This window comes from Eubalaena glacialis, chromosome 9 (genome assembly GCF_028564815.1).
Source record: "Eubalaena glacialis isolate mEubGla1 chromosome 9, mEubGla1.1.hap2.+ XY, whole genome shotgun sequence".
Taxonomy (NCBI): Eukaryota; Metazoa; Chordata; class Mammalia; order Artiodactyla; family Balaenidae; genus Eubalaena; species Eubalaena glacialis.
Window position 1 is genome coordinate 81,743,592 of NC_083724.1, and position 8,231 is coordinate 81,751,822.

Here is an 8,231-nt window from a genome sequence, read left to right on the forward strand (position 1 = left end):
GGAGATGGGAGGCTCACTAAGAAGGGTGCAGAGCTAAAGGGTATGAATTTACAAAATTTAGAGTTTACAAAGAACTTTCACTTATAATCCTATTTAATTCTCACATTCCCAGTAAAGTTAGTTTCGTCTCTACTTTACCAATAAAGAAACTATACTCAGAGAAGCTTGGTAATTTTCCCAAGATCACACAGAGATACAACTTAAGAGTAAAATTTTACCTAAGTTTTTAAAATTATACACCCTGTAGAGCAACCAATAGATTGTAAGTGCTCAACAAAAAAATTAAAGAATAGTAAACTAACAGCCTATTTTGAATCATGTGTATGGTATTACTGGCAACAGAAAATATGCAGCTGCAAATCTATTTCTTTCATAAATGCCTCTCTTTTTACTAGTATAAACTTTTGCAAACTTTTGCTTTCAGACTCAATCCATTTCTCTTACAAACACAATAATACTTTGTGACTTGATTTTCATGAATAAAAATATTATTTCTCAATTATACAAGAAATACATGGATACTTTCTTTAAAAGGTTAAAGTCCCCACCCAATGGCCACCCTCCACCCTGGTCCTCAACATCAGAGATAGGTAAGTACTTTCAGTTCTGATTGTATCCTCCTGCTCTCTTTCTATAAATACTTGTATATCCAAGTGTTGCCTGAATATCCACACTCGGTTGTTAATATGTTTAAAACTGAACTCATTATTTTCCCCTCAAAGCTAACCTGGTCCACTGATTTCCTGTGTCAGTGAATAGTATTAAACCATCAGAAACTTTACATTTCATATATTATCCGCCCACTCACCTATCACATCTAATCATCAATCAATCCCTGTAGGTTTACCTCTTTAATATCTTGCGTTACCACTCTTCTCCAGTCCTACTCCCACAGCTTTAATATTGGCCCTCTTTGCCTCCTGCTTCTACTGCAAGGCCAGATTCATGGCTGTGTGATGTGCAGTCACACAGGGTCTCATGCTTAGAAGAGCCCTATGCTAGGTTTAATGCTCTGCTGTCACTGTCTCGAAATTCTCAATAATCTTTTTTTTGGCTGTGCCGCACGGCTTCCAGGATCTTAGTTCCCCAACCAGGGACTGAACCCGGGCCCTGGCAGTGAGAGCACCAAGACCTAACCACTGGACTGCCAGGGAATTCCCATCTCAATAATTTTTGACAAGGGACCCTATGTTTTCATTTTGCACTGAGTCTTACAAATTATATAGCCAGTCCTATACTACTGTAATAGCATCCTAACTGGTATCCATTTTCCCAGTATGGCCCTGCTGCAACCCACCCTCCACAATTCTGTAGGGAATTAAAAAGAAGACATTCCATTGGAATTGGATCAAGCAATACAGGGCACAGACGTCTCCCCTTTTCGAGGCTAAGAAGTCTAAAGTACAACTTTAAATTGAAAAGATGAATTATAGAAGAATGAAATTTCCATATAACCAAGGATCTAACCACATTATCTATAGACACTTTTGTATTACAAGTACTTAGGGAAGATGGCCAAAGTAAATACAAGCCTCTGTGAAGCCAGAATGGTAAAGACCACAGGCTTTGCATTCAGAAAGACTGGGTTCAAATTCCAATTTGACCACTTACTGTGTGACTTTCGGGAAGTTACTCAAATTCACTAATTTTTATTTCATATTGATAAAACAGAGAAAATTATCTGTCAGGACTTGAATGAGACTCACAAAATAAAAGGGAACCAATTAAGTTCAACAAACACTACTCTGTGCCAGACCATGCCTTCATGCTGACGATATCAAGATGAATACGACTTCCTTCTGAAGCGTACAGGATGGAAAAAGGTGGCGGGGGTGGGGGGAGAGTAACTTCACAATATGGAGAAATCTGGCAAATGCTACCTCAGCCAGGTGATCAAGGTCAACATCAACGGTGATGAGTCATGTTCACAGTATGTACCTTGGATATATGATGAAACTAGCACTTTACCTCTGCGGTCTTTCTCCCCCAAACCCATAAACCCAGCCTATCCATGAAAAAAACATGAGACAAACCCATATTGAAGGACAGTCTACAAAACACCTAGCCAGTACTCCTTAAAACTGTCAAGATTATCCAAAATAAGGAAAATCTGAGAAGCTGTCACAGTCAAGAAAAGCCTAAAGAGACATGATGACTAAAAGTAATGTGGTATTCTGGATGGGGTCCTGGAACAGAAAAGGGACATTAAGTAAAAACTAAGGAAATCAGAATAAAGAATGGACTTTAAAAAGGAAAAAAAAATTGTAACTTTGTATGGTGATGAATGGTAACTATACTTACTGTGGTGATCATTTTTCAGTGTATACAAATCTCAAATCATTCTGTTGTACACCTGAAACTAATATAATATTATATGTCAACTATACTCAATTTAAAAAAAGAATGGGCTTTTGTTAATAATAATGTAACAATTCTAGTTCACTAGTTGTGACAGCTGTACCATTTTAATTAAGAAGCTGACAACAGGGAAAACGGGGTGCCAGGTATACAGGAACTCTCTGTACTATCCTTGACATTTCCGTAAATGTAAAACTATTCTAAAATTAAAAGTTTATTTAAAAAATAACAGGGCTTCCCTGGTGGCGCAGTGGTTAAGAATCCACCTGCCAATGCAGGGGACACAGGTTCGAGCCCTGGTCCAGGAAAATCCCACATGCCGCGGAGCAACTAAGCCTGTGCACCACAACTACTTACCCTGTGCTCCAGAGCCCATGAGCCACAACTACTGAACCCACAAGCCACAACTACTGAAGCCCGGGGGCGCCTAGAGCCCGTGCTCCGCAAGAAAAGAAGCCACCACAATGGGAAGCCCGCACACCGCAGCGAAGAGTAGCCCCTGCTCACCGCAACTAGAGAAAGCCCGCGCGCAGCAACAAAGACCCAACGCAGCCAAAAATAAATAAATAAATAAATTTTAAAAAATAAAATAGAATAAAAAATAACTGAGGGTTGGGGGTTGAAAGGGAGAATAGTTCATAAAGAAGACTGAGACAATGTGTAGTCACAGAGATAAGAGGAGAACCAGAACAAATTGGTGACACTCAAAAAAAAAAAAAAAATTCCAGCCCCACTAGGCCCCCCAGTCAATTAAAAACTAAATGTTGCAAGAAATTTAAATTAATTCATACAAGCATTTAAACTAGCATTTTAGCTAGAATTTACTTTCCATTTTGTACTTTCTAATAAAATTTTTCTTTCCTTTTTAAAGAAAAAAAGTATAGCAGTAATTCTACACACCCAAAACTCAACTCATCTTTCCTCCCCTCCAACTCTGCCCCCACCACAGCTTCCTCTTCCTCCTCTTTCAGGTCTACCCATCTCAGGAAGGGCATCTCCAACCTCTTGCTCAGGCCAGAAAGATGGAAGTCAGCCATGACTCCTTCTCCATCAACTCTGCATCCAGTCAACGCGGCCTGCAGATTCTACCTCTATATTTATATTTCCCTCCCTCTCCATTTCTACTATGTAGGCCTTACCAATTTTTTTGTTTTGTTTTGGGGTTTTTTTGTTTCTGTTTTTGTTTTTGTGTTTTTGGCCACACTGTGCGGCTTGCGGGATCCTAGTTCCCCGACCAGGGATCAAACCTGCGCCCCCTGCAATGGAAGCATGGAGTCCTAACCACTGGACCGCCAGGGAAGTCCTGGCCTTACCAATTCTAATCTCTCATCATAAAAGCTTCCTATGAATCCATCCTCCACATTAGCACCCAAATGGTTGTTCTAAAATGTAAATATGATCAAATCATCTGTAAAACAAGGTTGATATGGTTAAAATATGACAACATTTATAGAGAGTGCCTGACAGGCACTCCCCCAAAAAAAGTCAGCTGTTAGAGGTTATATCACCCCATCCCTAAAATCTTCCAGGATCTCTCAAGAGCTTTCAAGATAAAATTCAAGCTTCTAGCATAATTCTCAAGCCCTTAAGAAACTGGCTCCTACCATGCCTCCAGTCATCTCCAGCTATCTCCATGGATACTTGTGACCTGGTAAGAGTTACAAAGCACACCACTGAAATAAAATATAATGGTAAGAAAAGAGACCATTCGTGATAGAAACAAGAAGACAATGTCTAATAACATCTTTAAGAAGAAATGATCAGGACCTGGTTTAAAACAAAAAGCATACAGTAATCAAAACAGTGTGGTATTGGTACAAAAACACACATATGGATCAATGGAACAGAGCAGGAAGCCCAGAAATAAATCCACACACCTACAGTCAATTAATCTTCAACAAAGGAGGCAAGAATATAAAGTGGGAAAAAGTCTCTTCAGCAAGTGGTGCTGGGAAAGTTGGACAGCTGCATGCAAATCAATGAAGTTAGAACGCACCCTCACACCATGCACAAAAAATAAACTCAAAATGGCTTAAAGACTTAAACATAAGACATGACACCATAAAACTCCTAGAAGAGAGCATAGGTAAAACATCCTCTGACATAAATCTTACAAATGTTTTCTTAGGTCAGTCTCCCAAGGCAATAGAAATAAAAACAAAAATAAACAAATGGGACCTAATCAAACTTACTAGCTTTTGCACAGCAAAGGAAACCATAAAAAAAAAAAGACGACCTACAGAATGGGAGAAACTATTTGTAAATGATGAGACAGACAAGCGCTTAATCTCCAAAATATACAAACAGCTCATACAACTCAACAGCCAAAAAACAAACAACCCAATTGAAAAATGGGCAGAAGACCTTAATAGACATTTCTCCAAAGAAGACATAAATATGGCTCGTAGGCACATGAAAAGATGCTCAACATCAGTCAGAACGGCCATCATTAAAAAGTCTACAAATAACAAATGCTGGAGAGGGTGAGGAGAAAAGGGAACACTCTTACACTGTTGGTGGGAATGTAAGTTGGCGCAGTCACTATGGAAAACATTATGGAGGTTCCTTAGAAAACTCAAAATAGAATTACCATATGATCCAGCAATCCCACTCCTGGGCATATACCCAGACAAAACTATAATTAAAAAAGATACATGCACCCCTATGTTCATAGCAGCACTATTCACAATAGCCAAAACATGGAAACAACCTAAATGTCCATCAACACATGAATGGATAAAGAAGACGTGGTACATAATATACAATGGAATACTAATCAGCCTTAAAAAAGAACAAAATAATGCCATTTGCAGCAACATGGGCACAACTAGAGATTATCATACTAAGTGAAGTAAATCAGAAAGAGAAAGACAAATAGCATATGATATCACTTATATGTGGCATCTAAAATATGACACAAACTTATCTACAAAACAGAAACAGACTCACAGACATAGAGATCAGACTTGTGGTTGCCAAGAGGGGGGAGGGAGGGTGATGGACGGCGAATTTGGGTTGGTAAATGCAAAATATTACGTGTAGAACGGATAAACAACAAGGTCCTACTGTATAGCACAGGGAACTATATCCAATCTCCTGCGATAAACCGTAATAGAAAAGAAAATTATAAAATGAATGTCTGTATGTGTATAACTGAGGCACTTTGCTGTACAGCAGCAATTGGCACAGCATTGTAAATCAACTGTACTTCAATTTAAAAAAAAGCATAAAACACAATAAAGAAAATGAATATACAGTTATATGCACAATATAACTTGTTTACAGAGAGGAAGATTCAACATTATAAACATGCTAGTTCTTCCCAAACTGATATATAAAAGCACTGTAATGACAATCAAAATCACGTTGGGATTTTGGGTAATCTGCCAGAAACATTCTTAAGCTCATCTGGAAGAAGAAAAATACTAGAAAATGCCAGGAAAATTGTAAAAAGAAGGAGCAATGAGGAGAAAGAGGCCTACCAGACATTAAATTTAAGTAAATTTAGTACACAATAAAAGTGGCATCTCACATGAGTTAGGAGAAAGAGTATTAAAATATTTAGACAAACTAGCTCACCATCTGGAGAAAGATAAAACTCAGTTAATTACAAATAACCCTCAGTCCTTTCACCAAAAGAACTTCTAGGTGGAACAAAGATTTAAATATGAAAAATGAAATGATGAAAGTGCTAGAAGAACACCTGGGAGAATATATTTATAATGTTGGATTGGTGAAGTCTTTTAAACATAGCAAATGAAGGAGAAGTAGGAGGGGAAAAGAAGAGAGGAGAAGAAAAGAAATAAGAAACCAAAAGAAAAAGTTGAAACTTATCTACATAAAAATTTAAAACTTTATATGGTCCAAATATATACACATATATAGTCAAAAGCTACAAAACACTAGAGAAAATAACTGCAACACACGACACATTAACACCTACTATCTATCATAGATAAAGGTGCTATTATATATCATTAAAACAGTGGAGGGACACCACAGAAAAATGGTCAAATGAGAGGAATAGACAGGGTGACAGAAGAAGAGTCAGTAAACATTTAAAAGATGCTAACCACACAATTCAAGAAGGTCAAATTAAAACAACAGATATCACTTTTTAACCTTTAAGGTAAGACAAAAAAAAAAAAAAAAAAGACAGAACTCACATTGGCAAGGTCCTCTCATACACTGCTGACAGGGGTACAAACTGATATGGAAAGTTATTTATTCAATTTTAAATTTGCATTCACATTGACACAGCAATTTCAGTTCCAGATGTCTGTCTTACAGAAATACTTTCATGAGTGCCCCAAGCTGTTATTTGAGAATATCTCAGCAGCAGTGTTCATGAAACAGTGGAAACTACCAAAATGCTCAATAGGGGAATGGTTAAATATAGTGCCTGCATGCTATACGCTATAAATTCGTTAAAAATAACAAGCTAGACTATTTATCCTAACATGGTAAGATGACAATAAATTAAGCCAAAAGGGCAAATTGCAAACAGCATGTATAATATGATCTTATTTCTGCACCAAAAAAGATCACATTCTAAATTACTGCTAATCTTTTTGTATTTTATGTAAATAATGCTTCTTAAAAGTGTTAACTTCTATTACTGAAAAACCAGGATATTTAGCAGCACATATTTTCAGCACCACTGACATAAGCTTCTATGAAGGAAAAACCGTCAAACAGAACATACGTAATGATGTTTTTTAAGGCAACTAAAAATCACCTAACTTGCTTCTGGAGTGATGAGTTACTAGTTCAAAGCTTGAATTGGGAGGAGGGAATTTTATACATTTTTAAGTTTAATTTTTTAAATAAGTACTGCATTCAAATGGATTAAATACTCCAAAATTACAAACAGGTATATTGTGAAATTTCTTCCTCCCATCTGCCTCCCCCCAGCAGCTAGCTCTCTCCACAGGCAACCATATTACTAGTTTTGGGGTATCTTTCTGAAATATTCTACGCACATACAAGCAAATGAGTACATAGTTTTCTTTTTTAACCAAATTTTATGCCCTTTATTTTATTCTTAATAAAGAATTAACTTGTAATAATCTATACTTGAAAATAATCTGAAATATATATATATAACTGGAAAAAAGGAATTAAGCTTAAAGAGCTTGCAGATTTTAAAAGTATTTTCAATATCATATTTCATAGTCTTAATGTTTCAGTCTCAAGATGGTATCATGTTTGTATCACACTTTCATCTTTCTAAAACGTGTGGGAATTTCAGTTGGGTTCCTCAGGCAAAAAGAAACACTAAACATGGTAATACTTGAGAAACACTAGCCATGGTAATATTTATCTGGAAACTCTCCGTTGAAGTGATTTGATATACACCATACTGATGCTTACTTCGTATGCTTAACCAATGTTAGACTCACAAACGCACAGTTCACGTTACACTAAAGTAGAGACTTGAGGACTTCAAAGCCTACATAACACATGGACGATATTTATTAGCTATTTGTTTACTATTCTCTATTAATTGTTCATGTTTTCACAACTGTTGGTCTCTCCGCCTGGGATACTCATCTGGATGGTGCAAGGTTCCCCCTACTTGGCACCCCAATACTCTTCTTTTGTCAACATTTATCCTTGAGGGCAGGGAAAAAGACTTAACGTGATTTTTATATTATCAAGCCCTAGCTCGCTGCCTGGCAGCACTGGAGTTTTAGTGACTGAAGATTAAGGAAACAAAACAAAACCCTTTATACCTGAGGTGATAATTGAGAAGGTAACATCTAAGATTAGAAACGTTAGGTGTGGACTTCCCTAGTGGCGCAGTGGTTAAGAATTCAGCTGCCAACTCAGGGGAGACAGTTTCGAGCCCCGAGTCCGGGAAGACCCCACAT